The sequence below is a fragment of the Mobula birostris genome, chromosome 6, assembly GCF_030028105.1.
Source record: "Mobula birostris isolate sMobBir1 chromosome 6, sMobBir1.hap1, whole genome shotgun sequence".
Lineage (NCBI taxonomy): Eukaryota > Metazoa > Chordata > Chondrichthyes > Myliobatiformes > Myliobatidae > Mobula > Mobula birostris.
The window spans coordinates 139330719-139350679 of record NC_092375.1 but is presented as its reverse complement, the minus strand read 5'-3'; the positions used below and the strand labels follow the sequence as shown (position 1 = coordinate 139350679).

General features: G+C 42.4%; 1 long non-coding RNA gene across 1 annotated transcript; it reads left to right on the top strand.

Moving 5' to 3' along the window:
• Positions 1-5623: 5623 nt before the first annotated feature.
• On the top strand, positions 5624-14648 carry LOC140198584 (uncharacterized). Its single transcript, XR_011886204.1, has 3 exons — positions 5624-5870; positions 6262-6590; positions 12801-14648. It is a non-coding gene; the product is annotated as an uncharacterized lncRNA (long non-coding RNA).
• Positions 14649-19961: the final 5313 nt, after the last annotated feature.

The following is a 19961-nucleotide window of genomic DNA, read 5'->3' as shown; positions in this document are numbered from 1 at the left end:
CTTACCTTTCCATCCTTGTCCTTCCATCTGACTGGAACACACCTGACCTGCACTCAGTGAAGTTGGTCTTTAAACACCCTCCACATGTTAATGTGGACTTGTCCAAAAACAGCAGTTCCCGTTGAACTCTCCCTAGCTTCTGCCTAATGCTCTTGTAATTTTCCCTGTTCTAGTTTAACTCTCGCCTGCAAGATCGTGCTTATCCTTATCGATGGCTATCTCAAAACCTAATGAGTTGTGATCACTGTTCCCTAACTGCTCACCCACTGAAAGGTCAGTCACCTGGCCAGGCTCATTACCCAACACCAGATCCTATTGAGCCTTTCTTCTTGTTGGACTATCCACACATTGTTTTAAAAAACCCTCCTGGATGCACAAACCAAATTCTGCCTCATTTAAACCCCTTGCACCAAGGGGTCCCAGTTAATAGTAGGGAAGTTGAATCCTCTATGATAACAACCCTATTGTTTTACACTTTTCCTTAATCTGCTTGAATATCTGTTCCTCAATATCCTGGTGGCTACTGGAGGGTGTGTAGTACAATCCCATTGGAGTGACTGCACCCTTCCTATTTTTGAGTTCTACCCATTTAGACTCAGAGGACAAGCCTCCCATTATGTCCCATCTGAGTGCAGCTGTGATATTGTCCCCAAGTAGTAGTGCAACTCTTCACCACCCCCCATCTCTTTTTTTTTTTATCTTTTCCAAAACTCTGAAACCGTGGGACATTAACAACCCAGTCCTGTTCCTCTCTCAGCCAAGTCTCTGTAATGGCCACAACATCATAGTTCCATGTACTGATCTATGCTCTAAGTTCATCGCCTTTACCGGAAACACTCTAAGCATTAAAACACATACACCTCAAACTATCCATCCTATTGTATCTATTGCTTTACTGTTTTTACTGGTCCTGATATCTACCTTCCTCTCCATCCCTCCACTTTCTGACCTGGTTCTCTGGTTCCCATCCCCCTGCCAAACCAGTTTAAACCTTCCTGAGTAGCACTGGTGAACCTCCCAGTTGGCATATTGGTTGCTCTCCAGTGTAAGTGCAACCCGTCCCTCTTGTACTTGTCATTCCTGCCCCACAAAAGGTTCCAAGGATCCAAGAACACAAAACCCTGCCCCCTGCACCAATTGCTTGGCCCCTCATTCATCTGTATTATCATCCTATTCCTGTCCTGACTAGTCTGTACCAACTTGGAGATACTGCTCTTCACCCTAACTCCCTATATTCTCCGTGCAGGACCTCTTCCCCCTTTCTACCTACTTCATTAGTGCCAATGTACACCACAACTGCTGGCTGCTCAGTCTCCCTCCTGAGAACATTCTGCAGCCACTCTGATGCATCCTGAACCCTGGCACCTGGGAGACAACACACCATTCTGGTGTTTCCTTCTGGGCCACAGAATCTCCCATCCACCTCCCCCACCCAGCTATTGAGGCTCCTATCATGATGGTTCTGCTGACTTTACCCTTCTCTTTGGCTATTCAGCTTTTTCTATTATGTCAAATCTCAAAAGGACTAATATCTAATAGCCTTAAATTAAATATGATTGGTGACTTATTTATTTTCATATTTATTGAGATACAGTGCAGAGTAGACCCTTTTGGCTCTTTGAGCCAAGCCACCCAGGAACCTCGGATTTAATCCTACCCTAATCACAGGACCAAGTGGTCAAGTGTTGTGTCCTTGAGCAAGGCACTTAATCATTGCTCTGTGACGACACTGGGGCCAAGCTGTATAGGTCCTAATGCCCTTCCCTTGGACAACATCAGTGTCATGGAGAGGGGAGACTTGCAGCATGGGCAATTGCTGGTCTTCCATACAACTTTGCCCAGGTCTGCGCCCTGGAGAGTGAAGACTTTCCAGGTGCAGATCCATGGTCTCGCAAGGCTAACGTATGCCTTAATAATCACAGGACAATTTACAATGACCAATTAACCTACCACCAGTACGCCTTTGGACTGTTGGAGGAAACCAGAGCACCCAGAGGAAGCTCACACAGTCACGTTGAAATTTCAGGCTGACAAAGTAATTCCAGGGATTTCTGATTTTATTATTAATCTCCTGTGGCTGTGTGTGCTTCCAGATTTTCAGAAGTCTTTTGCCTTTAATGTGTAATCAGCGATAAATAGGAAAGCAGCCAAGAAGTAGGTTGATTTTCAAACTGTTAAAACACAAAAGAGGCCTTTCTGCCCCTCACCAAAAGGAACAGCAATGCAGCTGTTCCTATTTCCCTGTCCTGACCTGTATGTTTTTGGAACGTGGGAGGAAACTGGAGCACACATTATCATGGGGCGAATGTATAAACTCCTTACAGACGGCGGCAGATTCTTGTCTTTTATAAACTTATCCAGCTTTCTTCCGGCTGCTACCATTGAATATGCCTCCACTAATCCTCTGGGATTGTATTCCTACTCCCTGTGTAAAAAAAAGCATTGCTTTAGTCATTAGCCAATCACTTTCACTTTATGTCCCCTATTTCTGGACACCTTCCACCAATGCTTCTATCTCCTCTCCTTGAACCCTTCATGACTTCGGTCAGATCTACTCCAAGCCACTTCCACTCCAAGAAGAACCCTGGTTTCTCCAGTTGAGAAGTTGTCCACAGGAATGCCATCATCTACAAACAAATGGGCCCCTAAGGGGTGTTGTGGAACAGTGGGACCTTGGAGTCCAGCTATAAAGGGTGATCTGTATTTGGTAGGAGCTGTCAGAGGAATTGGTCAAGGCAGGTACAAGAAGAACATTTCAAAGATAGTTGGACCGGTACATGGAAAGGAAAGGTTTAGAGGGACATGAGCCAAATGCAGGCAAATGGGACTAGCTTAGCGTGATTTCCCAATGTAGACTGTTCCACATTGTGGTGGACATATCAGCTGGCACCAGCAATGTAGGCTCTCCACTCAGGATTTCATTCTGAGGGCTGAAACGGTCCTTTCTGATTGTGTGAGGCCAACTATGGAAGGCACCCTGCAGTCAATGCACACAGCTTCTGCCACGATTCAATACGGTCTATCAGTTAGGCTGTTCCCATCCTCTCTAGACACAATTCCTGATCCAAATTCCTTCAGTGTCCAGCCATGCTTCATTGATCTAGTTTGTTCGTTTTTTTTACAGTAGCAGCACAGTACATTACAAACACAACAAACATAAATTAACACTAACTTTAATTAACATAAATTAAATTGTGACTGAATCTGTCAATAACTAGGTTGCATATTGATTGGCAGTTGGGAAGACCAGGATGGGAGGAGATGAGGCCTGCTGAACAGTCAGTGCCGTGATGTTGGTATAATCGGCCTACAATAAGGACAGCTGGCTAATTAGATATGCTCACTAGCTATTAATGTCTATTTGGTGTGTTTGTCTTTTTTGAGCAGTGATTGCTTGCTTTATTTTTTCCTATGAGCAGCTGACAACTTGCTTGGCCGTTCCCTGTCATGGGTAACACATGCTGCCAGTTGCCAGATACACAAGGAAAGATGATTCCACACTTGGACAGATATCTGAAGCCTGGGAGCTCAGAGGGCAACGAACAAAATGTGGGAATGCGGAGCCAGGCTTTTTCAAGTACCCTGCTCAGACATAACAAGCTGAACAGCTACAATCTGCCTAGTGACGTTTAGAGTTAGAGAACTGTACAGCATGTGGAAGCAGGCCATTCGGCCCACCACATCCATGTTGACCATCCCATTTACCTGCATTAATTCCACATCTCAGTATTCCCTGCTCCAAGTATCTGTCCAGTTGCCTCTAAGTGTCGCTAATGTTCCTGCCTTCTCGGGCAGCTCATTCCAGGTGCAAACCACCCGTCTGTGAAAAAGATAATCGTCAGATCCCATTTAAACTTTCTCCTTCCCGCTTTAGATCAATGCCGTCTAGTTTTAGACACCTCCAAAAATGGAAAACAGCCATTGGCTGTCTACTCTATCCGTGCCACTAATATTTTTATAAACCCGACCTTTCACCCACTTTCATTCCTGGTTATCCAATCTCTCCTATAACACAAGTCTTCCAACCCTGGCAACATCCTTATGAATCTTTTCTGCGCCCTTTCTAGTTTAATCACACCCTTCCTATAGCACACGGCAAACAGACCTAAACACAATACACCAAGTGCCGTCTAACCAATGTTTCGTACCACTACAGTACGACAGCCTGACCCGTGCTCAGTGCCTCGGCCGATGAAGGCACCCGTGTCATATGTTTTCCTCACCATCCTGTCGAAGGAACTGTGTATGTGTAGCCCAAGGATTCTGTTCAACAACGCTCCCGAGGGCCCCGCCATTCACTCTGAACGCCCTGCCTTGGTTTAACTTCCCAGGTCTGCCTCAGATTAATTACTACAACAGACCTCTGAGTCCAGAGGTTTGAACAGACGAATTGCAGCACTGTTAGCCATGTCAGCTGCAGCACGATGTGGAGGTGTGATGTTAGAGGCGTTGTATGGGCTCTACGGTTCTTGGATAAAAACAGGCAACGCCGCAATAGCAGGTGCAGCGATTTTATTAAATGCTCCCAATTATTCACACAAAGTATATATGTACAGTGAGAAAAAGCGAAAAACGATAGACAATATATATCATATAAACAATATATCATATAGTTTCACAAATATACAATATAATAGTTACACAGATCTGCCGATATTTAACTCCTTAATTCTTAAGCATCTACCACAATTGGAGTCTATGTCCAACCACCCATGGGGGAGACACCGAGACACATTTTGTACCTTTAGCCTCAATCACTTGTTATACATCACTTCGCCAAAAAATCAATTAATGAATACACAAGAGAATTATTATCTACTACATAATATATTTATCAATCGTAACTTATAAACATGTTCTAAACCACTGCATAATGTCTTTTGCATTATCATCTTACATTTTAACCAGTCTTCTTTCTGCCCCACCCATTGTCCGTGGTATGTCCCTTCTACACACCGCGCATGTGCAGTTTCTCGCTAGCGCGATCTTTACCGGCCGAGAAACAGCGCCTCGGTTTTACTGGGACATACAGTACCCGGAACCACCGAACCATAAACAAATCAACAGTCCAATGGAGCGCTCAGCAAATGTAAAGCAAATAAACACTTATGCACTAAATTTAATGAACTTAGCTGTTATTTTCTGTATGTGCTTGTATGTGTTGCTTGCGTATTGATCATGTCTAATAAGTAAGTATGAATTAAATGTGTGTGTTTATGTATGCATGATGCATGGAAACAGCTTTCTCTGCCTCGGGAGTGCATCCCTGACACCGTTCATCAAAATATGGTATCCAATTTTAAGATTGTTATTTGGATGTATAAAAGGTAAGTGTACATTAATTCAAGGTTTTGAATTTATTGCAGCGCTCTGCAAGGCCGACGACAGAGCCGTCTGTCACAGGAAGACAAAAACTTTACAATTCGTATTCTTAGTTTGTCAACACCTTCTGATATGTGCAGCTAACACTAATAGAAATTACTGGCATGGCAATGGTTAATGTGTAACTAGCCTAAATAAAGCTTGTGTGCTAGTGATTTGTCCTGTGACAGGAAGTTGTTTCATCATGTGTATGAAGGAATGAGATTTTGCCATTGCTGAAGAGAAATTGTTTGAGCGGAAGTGGGCAGTGGGCCCAAAAACTGAAAGGACGTGTGTATGTTTGTTATTGTCAGGGTTGTGGAACCAGCAGAATAGACATGAGGGTATTGTTTTGTTTTCTTTTGGGAACTGTTTCTTGGATTAATTGAGCAGACTTTGCCTCAAACCATAGTTGGGACTGAGTGTTGTCAAGGAATATTGAAGACTCATGGTTATGTTGCTGCTAGGAATAGCAGCGCGTGCGTGTGGACTGTGTTTAGTTGAACGGGGTAAGCTGTTTGTTTCAGCTGTGTAATAAAACAAAATTTATTGAACACAATGACTAGATTAGAACCATATTGTATTAAAGAAGTATTTTACAACACCATCCATCAGATGGGCATTAAGATGAACCCAATCTGCTCTCTGGTGAATGCCTTGATGCGATTCTGGAGAGGAGTGAAATTATGTCTGGTGTCTAGAGTGATATTTATCCTTAAATCGGCACAGTAAAATTGCAAATTACATATTTGCTGCCTCACTTGGGGAATTTCGCAGAAATGGCTCTTATTTTGGAAAAAATCTGCAATATTCTTTACTTCAAGTACACCAGTAAAGAAAGCAAAAGGTGCTCAAATAATATAAGTCTTCCTTTTACTGTATTTTTCCTTTCTGTTGCAGATAAGTGACAAATTGATATTTGGGGGTGATGAAGAAACATGTGGATTTGATGTCCCTAACGAAGGTTTCTTCATTGATTCAAGTACAAAGCTAGGAAGCATGATTATCCCAAAGACTAGCATGCCTGAATTGCAGAGAGATGGCTACGTGTTCCCTATTGCTGACCCAGTTAATCTTAAGGCAGTGAATCTGAAATCCAACAATGGTCTGTGGCCCAATACCAGTAAAAGCAAATGAAAAGGCATACAAACCCACAAGAAGTTAGGGGATTGAGAAGCTTTTAAAAACCAACTGAAGAGCATTGCAAACAAAAGGGAGAAAATATTAAGGTAAGCTAGCCAATAATATAAAAGAGGATGCTAAAAGTTTTTTCAGATAAATAAAAGGTAAAAGAAAGGCAAAAATGGGCATCAGAACAGAGGGAAATTACACTGAAGAAGTAGTAATGGGGAATAAAGAAATGGCAAACTAAGTATTTTGCATCGGTTTTCACTGTGGAAGGCATCAACAAAGTGCCAGGAATCACCAGGACACCCAGCTCCCTCTCCATCCCAGAGCAATGAGATCTGGACAATATGCCTCTTTTCTGTGTTTACTGATAAAATGGATGATTTCACATCTTATCTATCATAACTCCATTAGCATTTGTAGTCTCAATCACAACTTCACTGTCAGCTGTGTTTGCCTAAACAACCAAGCCTCCCATGCCTCTATACAAGTGTGCAGGGTTGAGATGCAGCACCGAACCCTGTGGCACTCCATTTGCTATATCTCACCAGCTACATGTACCTCTCTGCTACCTCAGAACCAGCCTTCCCAAATTTACATCAACATGTCACCTCCTACACCGTCAGCTTTTATTTTCCTCAAAATCTTGATGCAGCACCTTATCAAATCCCTTCGGGAAAACTAAATAGAATCCATACACCATTAACATGGATACTTAACCCATGCAAGTTCTCCACTAAATTGTTCAAATATGGTTTCCATGCTGGACTCCATTAGTCACATTTCTTCATTTTTCAGGATCTAGGTATCACTGGGAAGACCAGCATTTATTGTCTATCTCCAATTGCTCTTGACAATGTTGTGGTGAGATACCTTCTTGAACCACTGCAGTTGATGAAGGTGCTTCCACAGTGAGGAGGGAATGCCGTTACTTAGATTGAGCAGGACCTATAATGTATTTCCAAAGTCCGGATAGTATGAGGCCTGGAGAGGAACTTGCAGGTGGTAGTGCTTCAATGCACCTTGGTGACTGAGGTGGTATTTTTAGGAGACAGTGCCAGAGAAGTCTAAGTGAGTGATTGCCATTCTACAAGCAGGCATTTGTTTCCTTTGCAGCATCAAACAATAGGCCACATTTTGCAACAGGAACGTCAGTGTGATTGATGGTGCTCATTGTTAATATATCACAGCCACATCTCCCATTTGTGCACATGCAAGAAAATCTGGAGGCTGATCCCTATTTACCCTGTCATTTTTCATGAATTCTATTGTATTTCATTATTTACCTGTAAATGCATGCAAGGCTCTCAAGGCAGGTATATGGTGACATATACCTACTTACATTATAAATTTACCTTGTTACCTCACAAATACTCACAGCATGTAAGAACATGAAATTTCTACCAAATACCCTCTAAAATCACCAGGGAAACATAGTCTTTGTCTATTCAATGAGAACAAAATTTTTAAAAGGTGCTGAAATGTGGCATAGCCATGATCATGGTGCGGACCTCCTGGTGACAGGGAACAGAGAGTCGCCATTTTCCAAGACCATTAGAGATAAAGATAAATCCTCCTGAAGATTTCTGGTTTCAGGATGGGATATTGATAAGGGAGCAGGAAGATCAGGAGAGTCCACTCTGTTCAGTGTTTGCCTCATTTCTCTCGCTCCTTTTTCTTTATCAGGTCTAGGGCTCAACCACACTGTCAGCTGTTTGCAGCTGCCTAGAAGGGAGGTGTCAGAACCAGTACACTGCACCGGAATGCCAGAGGCAGTGTGGAGCAGTGTCCATCCTAGAGTCAGTGCTGCCCTCCAGTGTTCATCTGGCAGAGGACAAGATGTATTGGGTTAGATTGTAGACTGCTGCTACATCCATGGACTCAGGGATAGGGACTATATTATGTGACTATATTTTACTGTTGTCTTGTATGTGTTATGTATGTCTTGTGCTGAGAACGACTGGTGATACTGCGTTTTGCACCTTAGTGCCAGGATAATGCTGTTTTGTTTGGTTGCATTCACGGATAATCATGTATGGTGGAACAACTATTGAACTTGAACTTCCTATTACCTAACCGTGACACCAACCTACCCTGCCTTGGGCTACCTTGTTGATGGCAATGAGATAAGCTTCTCCAATAAAAAAAAACTGTATTCAGGGTTACTCAGTTGAATTTCCAAACTTCATCCTGGTTTTGCTCCCACATTAGCTTGGAGAAAATGCACCATAGTTTGCTGTTTTTGGAAGCTGTGGGTTAGAGCACGAAGTGAACATTACTAATGAAATGCATCTGTCTTATGGTCTTATGGTTTTATGTTTGGAGCCCACAGAGTCGGGGGCAGCTTAGAGTATGAGCAATCATCGACAGAGTCGGCAGGAGACCTGTGATGCAATGCTGCTGTTTACCAACTCATTATTCTTTCCCAGGCTAGCATTTTGGTTCATGACTGTGTAATTTATTTCCAGCACTGACAAAATACTGGTTTTCAATATTCACAATGGCACTCTTGTCTGTTCTGACTTCATAGGAATGCAGAGGAAGTGACAGTTTGCACTTTACAGAGAACTGATACCTAACACCTCTGTGCCATTGGTCATTGCTTACGTGGATGTGGTAATTCAGCATCAGCATTGGAATCAGGCTTACTATCACTGGCATATGTTGTGAAATGTGTTGTTTTGCAATAGCAGTACTGTGCAACACATTAAAAATTACTATTTTAAAATAAGAAATATATTAAAAAGGAGAAATAAATGAAGAGTGAAATAGTGAGGTAGTTGTCTGCTGATCAGTCTCTGCTCCACCAGATACCACCATCCAGTCCTGGTTGGCATCACTTTCTGTCGTATCATCAGCCATTATTTAGATTGGGGGTTCCCAACCTGTCATCCGTGGACTTCTTGGTTAATGGTAGGAGTCCATGGCATAAAAATGTTGGGAACCGCTGATTTAGATGACTCATCCAATTCAGTCTGTTCTGTACCTTCACTGACCTACGCAACAGCCTTCAGCAGAAGCATTACAGGGGTTCAAGGAGGCTGCTCACCACCATCTTCCCCATGTGCATTTCAGGGTGGTGACGCACTATCAATTACTCCAAAAGACTGGAAGTAGAGTAAATACTGAAAGGCTTTTATTGACAGTAAATGGTCCAACGTCCATGCTGAGTATCTGTCCTGGACAGACAGGAGGAGCAGTGGCACAATCGCCTTTATTCAGGGCTCTGTGGGAGGAGTAACAGGAGCAGTCAGCAGAGAGGCGTGTCCAGACAGGTAACCCAGTTACAACATATATATATGGTTTACCATAGGTGGGTAATAACTTCTGGCCTTGCCAGTGGTGCTCAGATCCCAAAATGTACCTAAGGGAGCCTACAAGAAGAAATTAATAGTGTAATGATTTGGCATCCAGAAATTATAACTTGTTCGTGGAAAGCTGATGTGGATTTGTAAAGACCAGGTCATAACTCTAAAGGCCATAGTGTCAAAGAGAAAAATAGAAACAGGCCCTTCAGCCCACAAAGTCTGTACTGACCATCAACCAACTATTTACATTAATTTTACTTTATTCCCAGTTAAATTCTCCCCACACTCCCAACTCACCTGTCTACCAGGGACAATTTCCAAAGACCAACTAACTCACCAAACCCCACATACTAGAACTATCCTCAAGATTTGGGGGAGTAAATTTAGGCCGAAGATGAGGTGGAACTGCTTTTCCCAAAGAGTGGTGAAACTGTGCAATTCTCTGCCCAATGAAGCAGTGGAGGCTACTTCAGTAAATATATTTAAGACAAGGTTGGATAGATTTTTGCATAGTAGGGGAATTAAAAGCTATGGGGAAAAGGCAGATAGGTGGAGATGAGTCCATGGTCAAATCAAACATGATCTTATTGAATAGTGGAGCAGACTGGATGGGCCAGATGACCTACCCCTTCTCCTATTTCTTATGTTCTTATATTTAGGATGTGGGAGGAAACCAGAGAACATGAAGGAAAGCAATGTGGTCACAAAGTGAGAACATGCAAACTCCACTTAGACGCACACCGGGTCAGAATTGAACCTGGGTCTCTCTCGCACATGTGAACATGTCCCTGATAAGAGCCTGGTAGCAACAGCTGAAGTGTGTGAGGTTGAAGGCTAACTGTTAGCCATACGTTATGAGACAGTGATTGGGGATGAGGACCAAGTGATTATTTTAGCAGGATGTGTTTACTGGTGTTTCTATGCTATCTGTTTTGGAGCTGCAATTATTTCTAAATGGCTTCAATGCCCCTTAAGTCCTGCCATTTACTATATGCTTTCCCTTTACATTTGACCTCCCAAAGAGAACCACCTAAGACTTAAACTCCAAATGCCATTTCTCTACTCATATCTATATCTGTACCCTGCTATATGCCTTAACAACTTTCCTCACATGACGTCTCCACCAATTTCAAGCTTAAATGTGATTCAGTCATACACATGTCTACAGCTAAACTGATCAGCATTTCTCTGGGACAGTCACATACAGCACATATAGTTATGATAGCACATGCAAAATACAAACATAATATTAGCACAAGCCTTTAAGTGGAATGGCCTGAAGATTGATGGTGCTTCGTGCCATCCGAAAACTTATTAGCCAGCCCATTTACATTTTTGTCCAAATCATTTATGTGCCCCATAAATAACTGAGTCACACTATTAACCTCCATTCAGAGCATAGATTGGGTAGACAGTTAGAATCTTTCCCAAAGGTAGAAATATCAAACACTACTGGTTACAGTCCTCCAGTCAGAACATAGATAGGATAGACAGAATCTTTTCCCTAAGATAGACATAACAAACATGAGAGGGTGGATTTTAAGGTTATAGGAGGGCAGTTTAAAAGCAGTGTGAGGGGGAAGATTTTTACACAGACAGTGGTAGGTGACTGGACTGGGTTATTGAAGGTAGTAGTGGAAGCAGGCAGTCCAGTGGCTTTTAAAAGGCACTTAGACAAGACAAGAATCAAGATATTGATGATGCACAGGACTGGGGTATTTAGTATAAATTCGCAACAAGATTGGCACAACATTATGGTCCAGTGTTTCATTGGACTGTTTTTAGGTTAGCGTGGTTGAAGTCGCCAGCAACATTGGGGTGTGTGGCTCGGAGTTCATCGATGGTGTTGTAGAGCTCATGCAGCATTTCCCCAAAATTAGCATGGGGAGGGAGGTGGTAGAAGTTGCATACAGTCACTATCACAATGGCAGTGAATTCTCTTGGTAAATAGAAAGGCCTGAACTTCACCATTAAAAACATACATCTCCTACGTGGGTCTAGCCAGAGGTCGCAACATTTCCATCACCCCCGAAAGAAATAAAACACTCTCGTCGGATGGCCATTATACAGGTGGTATCCTGGAGACACATTCCTGTCAGGATGGACGAACAGCAGTCCGTCATCTCATGCTGATTCAATCACGGACACAGGTAATCTAGGTTATTATTTAGTGATCGAACATTTGAAAGCAGAGTTGATGGGAGAGCTGTCCCGCAGGGTTTTGTCTTTAGTCTTGCATGAATGGCATGCTCCTGTTTTCTTTTGCACCGCTGTCTTCCCTGGGTGGCGGCAACAGGCAATGGTATGGTACACAATAAACCCATCCTGTGCAGCTCATCTGCTACCCAACAACTTGCTAAGTGACGTAGACCTGCTGCTCTTGGTGTCCTTAGTATCCAGTAGTGTTTTGCAATGATAAGAAAGGCGTCAAGTATGAACGCCGTTAGTTGGAGCCAGAGTGGCCACTGCGACAGGGTTCGTCGCAAGCTTCGTAAATGATCAGCTTACCATGAGGGACCTTGTCAAATCCACATGCCCACTGGCATCCCCACCTCAACCAATGCAGTCCGCTGAGTCTGTTTGTCCACTAAACACTTCCTTGACTTCCCTTCACAGTTATCCATTCAGCATGGTTGCAAAGCAGGCTTTAAAAATGTTACAGTTGCAATGAATTAAAAAAATGTGAGACAGCCAAATAAGCTCAGCTATCTCAAGCATAAAGCATTGTGCAGATGCTGGACATCTTGATCAATATGCTGGAGGAACTCTGTAGGTTAGGCAGCATCTATAGAGTAAATAAACAGTTGACACTTTGGGGTGAGACACTTCCTTAAGGCTTGTCAAATTAAAAAATACGTTTATTATTGTGGTGATATCATGTGTCACTTGTCAGAACGTGATTGGACTGAGTTATGAGCATGCACAGAAATGACAGCATGTTCGAGAAGCTTGTATGTGGTTGCTGTTTGCTGTTAAATAAAAGTTCTAGTTATGTTCTTCCAGAATGTGTGTCTTTATGAGTAACCAACGGTACGTATGAAGAACACAACATGATGTCAGAAGTCAGTCTGGAGGAATAACTCGTTTCGCTAACACGGGAGAAGCAAAGGTAATCGGAAAAAAAGAGCGCAAACTTTTTTGTTGTTTGCTAACAGCTTTAAAAATAGAAGTTTTGCAACCCCCATCAACGCTTCAGCTGACTGGAAACATAGCTGAAAACTGGAAAAGATTTAAACAGCATTTTGAAATTTATTTATCGGCGATCGGAGCAGATAATAAAACGGAGAAAACAAAAGCTGCAATTCTACTCCACGTGATTGGGGATGACACAATTGAGGTATATAACCATTTTACTTTTGAAGATGGAGATAATTTGACTCTAAAAGTGATGATCGACAAGTTTGAGTCATTTTGCATACTGAAGTGCGATGTGACGTATGAACGGTATAAATTCTTTACATGCAAGCAGAAAGCTGGTCAAATGATTGATAAATTTGTTACGGAATTGAGAAACCACAGTAAAACATACGAGTTTGAGGAGCTGACGGACACTCTCGTTAAAGACAGAATTGTTTGTGGCATTCTGGATAATGCTCTGAGTGAAAGACTCTTAAGAGAACCAGACGTAAATTTGGAAAAAGCTTTGATTCTCTGCAAAGCTTCGGAAATCGTAAAGTCGCAGGCTAAAGAGCTTTTTGTTGAGAACTGCAGTGTACATGCTGTGAATAACCGCGAACATGTTAGAAAAAATAATGAAGTGACTATGAAACTGACAGAGAGCAAGACGTCGTTTGAAAGAAAAAAAAGGAAATAACACACGTAAGTGCAGTGTTTGAAAATGAACATGAGGAGTTTTACATAGATGCACTTTGTGAAAACAAACAAAGTAAGAATGATTGGACAATTCCATTGCAAGTGAACCAAAACAATATTCTGTGTAAATTGGATACTGGAGCACAAGTAAATGTTCTTGCAGAATCTGAGTTTATTGCAATAAAGCCAAGACCAAAGTTACATCAGACAAATATAAAAGTGACTGGATATTCAGGTGCAGACATTCCAGTTAAAGGAACATGTGTGGCAAAAATATCACACAAAAATATGGTGCACATACTTTCATTTGTGGTAGTGCCAAAAATGTACAGTCAATACTGGTTCTATCTGCCAATGAGAAACTGAATTTGGTGAAAACAGAATTAGTCCTGGACAGTGACACAGATTCAGAATACAGTGATTTGATGAAAGAGCGAGAGAGAACAGAATTTGATTCCAATGCGGCAAAAGCAAAAGAAGTCATAAAGAAAAATCCCAGACCCAGCCCTTTGTTTCCAGCATCTGACAAAGCATTGCCACCAAAACCAAACTTGCAGGTACAGTACAATACTGATCTGAAGCCAAAGAGTGACAAGAATCAGAATCCAATTGAAGAAGTGAAAGCACAAGTGAAGGAATTGAGAAGTTTTATTGAAATGATGAAGTCTCAGCATAAAGAAGAGATTACACAGTTAATGAATGAATTGCAATTTCTTCGTAAAGACCTCAAAAAAGAGCCAACTTTGGAGTTTCAGTTGACTGATGCAGACCAGACGAAACACGAAAATAACGACGAAACACAAGAACTGTGTAACCACTTAGAAGGTCTACTCATGTTCGTAAACCCCCAGAGAGACTGATAGAGACACGCTAAATTATGTATTTGTTCTGATTAATTTTGCTAATTGTTTTCTTTTAAGGAAAGGAAGATGTGGTGATATCATGTGTCACGTGTCAGAACGTGATTGGACTGAGTTATGAGCATGCGCAGAAATGATAGAATGTTCGAGAAACTTGTATGTTAGACATGGTTGCTGTTTGCTGTTAAATAAAAGTTCTAGTTATGTTCTTTCAGAATATGTGTCTTTATGAGTAACCCATAGTACGTATAAAGAACACAACGATTATCAAGGTATGCGTGCAGTATACAACACTGAGCCTTGTCTTCCCCACAGACAGCCATGAAACAACGAAAACCATAGAGCCCATTCAAAGAAACACCACCTCCCAGGTGGGAAAAAGATAAAACAAATCATGCAAATGGCAAAAAAGAGCGAAAAACATAGTTTATAAAATACCAACCTATAAAGTAATCGAAAGAGTCCAAGCATATCCAATTCAGTTCAATCTAGCACGGTGTCATTCGTTATCTGCAGACAACCCTGACCAAAATCACACAAAATAGCTAAAAAAAAAAAAAAAAGGTGTGACCAGAAACCAGAAGCACTTCATAATGTGAACTAGAGTCCAATTCACAAACCGTGCCAATTCAACCTTGCCTGAGACCCAGAATTCTATTACCATCCTCTGACAGCATCGAGGGAGAAAGGGACCATTCGAGCACAGGGACCTTCCTCCGGGAATAGTGAGAGAGGGAGAGAGAGACTATTACACACAAACACCTTCCTCTGGCAGCAGTAATCGAAAGGCTGGTAGATGACGCTGAACCTCGATGATTTCAATCTTCCTCAATGCTTTTGTAGCCCCCTGGTAAGCCTCAGGCTCGCTTTCATCTAGCAGGAGCAGCCTTCGGCCCCACCAAACTGGGTAATCAAATTTGTGTAGATGCTATGTGATGTACCCCCCCCCCCCACCGCCAAATAACAGACAGTATACCATATGTGATTAAATGATTACACTTTATAAGTATTTCTTGGTGATGGGTTAGTAGAAACAAATACAATAAAGGCGCCAAGTCAGTAACTCTATCAGTTCTGTGCACTAATAATTTGTTGGAGCTCTTACAGAACCGGGTCTCCCTTTCCTCCAGTCAATGTCCTCCGAACTCCACCGACCCTCAAATGGGACCACCCTCGGTGGTCGACCAAACGCTCCACATGAGTCTGTCCTCGTCTCCTCTCCTCGCCGAAGACCCTGGGCCTCGGGCTCCCGCTCAGAGTCCGTTCTGTCGCCCAGCTTGCAGCATCGCGTCTCCTCTCTCTGTCCCCATCGCGCCTTCTCCCCAAAGCCCGTGAAAACAATAGCTTACAGGCACACAAGAAAGAATAATATCTATCCCAATTGGTTAGCAAATGAATACAATTCTTGTTATCAGTAATTATAACCCAAACAAGCTGCTACCGTTAACTCAGTAGTCAACATTACAGAGAAGCCATTTTATTATAACATAACAAAGAAGTCGTTTTATTAGCCTTAGCAGTAACATAAAAGAAGAAACCCCTTCCACTTTGATCAGCAAGAAATTGATTCAATCGTGGTCTTACGCCTCATCTCCAGGCTTCTTGGCCTCAAGGCTGCACACTTGGCTCAAAACCTCACTGAACACCCTCGGAGACAGCAAAGTGCCAGATGGCTCAATCAGCCTGATAACACACCGCCAACATAAAGATCACAGGTTCCAACAGTAGCAGAGCCATAATTTGAAAGAAAAAGCAGTAGTTTTGTGAGATGTCTGGAGGACGTCACCCTTGGTTGTGTTGTTCACTGGCACACCTTCCTCCCAGCAGCCAAGTGTGTTGCCAGTGAGGCAGTTCTATGGGCTCAAGTTTGGCCCATCGTCCTCTGAACCCATCCTATCCACGTACTTAGCTAAATAACCTTTGTATGTTGCTAATGTACCCTCCTCAACTACTGTTTCTGGCAGCTCATTCCAAGTCCATATCACCACTTCCATGGAGAAGCTGCCCCTGATGTCCCTTTTAAAGTTATCACTTCTGATGTTAAACATAAGACCTCTTATTTTTAGCAGTACCTCCCTGACAAAATAACTATGTGCTTCCACTCTATCTATGCCTGTCATGATCTGATATACTGAACCTCTGTCAGGTCACTCCTCAGTCTCCTACTTTCTAGGTAATGCAGTTTTAGTCACTGCAGCCTCTCCTTGTAGCACAGCAACATCCTGGTAAATCTGTTTGACCTATGTACAAACGTTACAATTTTGTCTCTAAGCTTTGAGAGAAAACTCTTCGATTTTTCTGTGGCAAATTAATTTTTAAAAGAAAACTCTAGATGCTGGAAATCTGAAATGAAGACAGAAAATGTGGGTCGGATAGCAGTCTCCAGCCTAAAGATTAACTCTATTTCTCTTTCCACCAATGCTGCCAAATCTGCTGAGTAGTTTCAACATTTTTTTTGTCAAATTTTCAATTCCATGAGCTGAAAATTGTAACAACATTTATTGACAGGAGATGATTATAAAATAAATAATGGCAAGCAGTTTTGAAAAGTTGTCATTCATTTGCTCCATTTTGGGTGCTTTGATTTCTGATCTTGTTGAAATATACAGTGTTTGTTCAGTTATACAGGACACTGCCAACATACCTGAGGATATGCTGGGGGCAGCTTACGAGTGTTGCCACACATTCTAACGCCAACATAGCACACCTACAGTGCTCGGTAGAACCACACAGAACACAAAAAGCACCAAGTAACAACAGCAAAAGCAGGCCCCTTTCCTTCCTCCCACCCACACATGTAGTATACTCAGCCCTTTAACCCCCCGACATGCATCCAGTTGCATCCTCCAGTGGAAATAGATTTGAGTCTGCAAACACTGGGCTTTGAACACCCGCACTCCTCCAACAGACTTGCAGAGATTTGCAGATTCGACTCCAGCCAATGGGCCTCAGCTTCCAGATCGCAAGACAGGCTGATAACTGAACAGTAGGCCTCGAAATTTGAAATCGCTGATGGTGGGAACCTCATCACTAGGCCTTGAACTCCGGTCTTATCACTTCACTAACCTATATCAGAGGCGGATCTGGGCCGACATTTACGTGCTGGGCGGCACCTAATTAGTTAGCTTGTTTATTTCGGCTTTTTTCTTAAAGATGTGCTGGGTGCGTTCCAACTACCGCTGCACCGCTGCATTCTTCGCGGCAAAGCATCGTTCCGCGGCCTGGAGGTTGGGGATCACTGGGAAGTGAATACGGTCATGAGCATGAGAAACTCTGCAAATGCTGGAAATCCAAGGCAGCACACACTATATGTTGGAAGAACTCAGCAGGCCAGGCAGCATTGATGGAAAGGAATAAATAGTCGATGTTTTGGGCTGAGACCCTTCCCTTTTAGACTGAATACGGTGTTATGCTTACACCTGAAATTAATGGACTTTTGATATAAAAAGCATTTTAGAAACAAAGTCAAGCAGTGTGAGAAAATGGACCACACTTGACCTTACTAATCACAGTAACAAGCCTGAGAGTCTAGAGACTAACTACTTCCACTGTAGCCTGGGAGAGCAAATTGAAAATATTATGTTGATGAAGGCACCATCCTATGGAGAAGTGGAGGGAAAATGCTGTCTGCGAAGAATTTTAATTGTAGCATTTCCAAGTTTACCCAACACCACTGAATTAGATTAAAATTAACCCTTTGCTACTCCATGAACCTTGCTGATTGCTGGTGAAGAAAGCTTTTGCATGCTGGCCGTCATCAGTCAGGACAATGAGTATAAAAATTAAGAGGTAATAGCATGGTTGTGTAGGACACTACTGAGGCCGCACTTGGAGTATTGCGTTCAGTTTTGGTGGCCCTGCTATACGAAAGATGTTACTAAACTGGAGAGAGTGCAGAAAATATTTATAAGGATGCTGCCAAGACTTGAGAGACTGGAAGCGTCCAGGGAGGTTGGACAGGCCAAGACCTTACTCTTTTGAGTGCAGGAGACTGAGTGATGACCTATTAGAGGTGTATACAATCATGAGGGGCATAATTAGAGTGAAAGCACTTCGCCTTTATTCCAGAGTTTGGGAATCAAGAACCAGAGGGCATGGTTTTAAGGGTGAGGGGAAAGATTTATAGGAACTTGAGTGACAAATATTCTATATAAAGAATGGTATCTATATGGAATCAGCTTCCAGAGGCAGGTACAATAACTTTTAAAAAACATTTGGAAGGTACATGGAGAGTAAAGATTTGGAAGGACACAGGCTAAACATGGGCAAAATAAGACGAGCTTGGATGGGACATCTTTGTCAGCATGGACCGGTTGGGCCGAAAGGCCTCTTCCTGTGTTGTATGACACTATGACTCTGTAGGGTCAACAAAGCTGACGTAAGAAGGAAAAGGGGAATCATGGCCTCCCAACTGAATGTACAATCACACATAGACCTACAAAACACCTCTTCAAAGATGCACTTCTGCATATTCACTTCCTTGCTCAATAATAAAACTGAAGGAGTTCGAGATACTGTCACACTTTAAATCAAGCCAATTCATAAACCACCCATATATTCCACTTTGTTCTGGTTTTAAGAAAGAAAATCAGACAACCATAGAATATGACCTCAAAACACTAATAAAATTTTAAAAGTCTAATATAATAAAGAAAATTTCAGTCTCCTTGCAGTTATGGCCACGGGCCTACATCAATACACAAGCTGTTTGAGTCAATTTTTCTCTACATGTCATGCCTGAAAAAATTGCCATGCTAATCTTTTCATCCACTGGCCAATATTTATCCCTCAATCAACATCAGTAACATGGACTATTTGGGTATTATTTCTTTGTTGTTTGTAGCTGTTTGTTTTACATGAATAGTTTTCTGCATTTTGTACAACAGTAACTAAAATACTGGCAATGACTAGTGGTGCCTTCACATCTTGTCTCAAGACATTTGTCTTTTTCAGGTTTATAGTCAGACCAAATTCCTTGCAGGTCTGGAAGGAGTGAAGCTCTGGGGGTGCTCTGGAGTGTGGGTTGTGACTGCGGCATCATCAGTATGTCTCTGATCATAGCCTCACACCTTGTTTTTGGCTCTGAGGTAGACGAGATTACAAAGTCTGCCATCTGATCTAGTGTGGAATTAGTGTAGATCCCCTATATTGCAGTGCTAAATGCATGTATTAGGAGAAGGGCAAAGAAGATCCCAAAAAGCATTGGGGCCAGAACACAGCCTTGCTGAATGCTGTTGTTAAATGTCAAAGAGCTATGAGAAGCTGTTGTTGTATTGCACAGTCCCCTTCATGTTGTGGTAGGATTTGATTATGCTCTGTAGCCTTGGTGGGAAGCTAATCTTAGAGGGTTGTGACCTTCCAGCACAGCAGCCAGTCTGCGACTCAGGGTAGACATGTTCAGCCAACTTCTGTAAGTTGACCAAGAAGACTCGGGCAAAGACCTTGCTAACAACATTCAAGAGGGAGAGGTCCCTGTCATTGTTACAGTCAC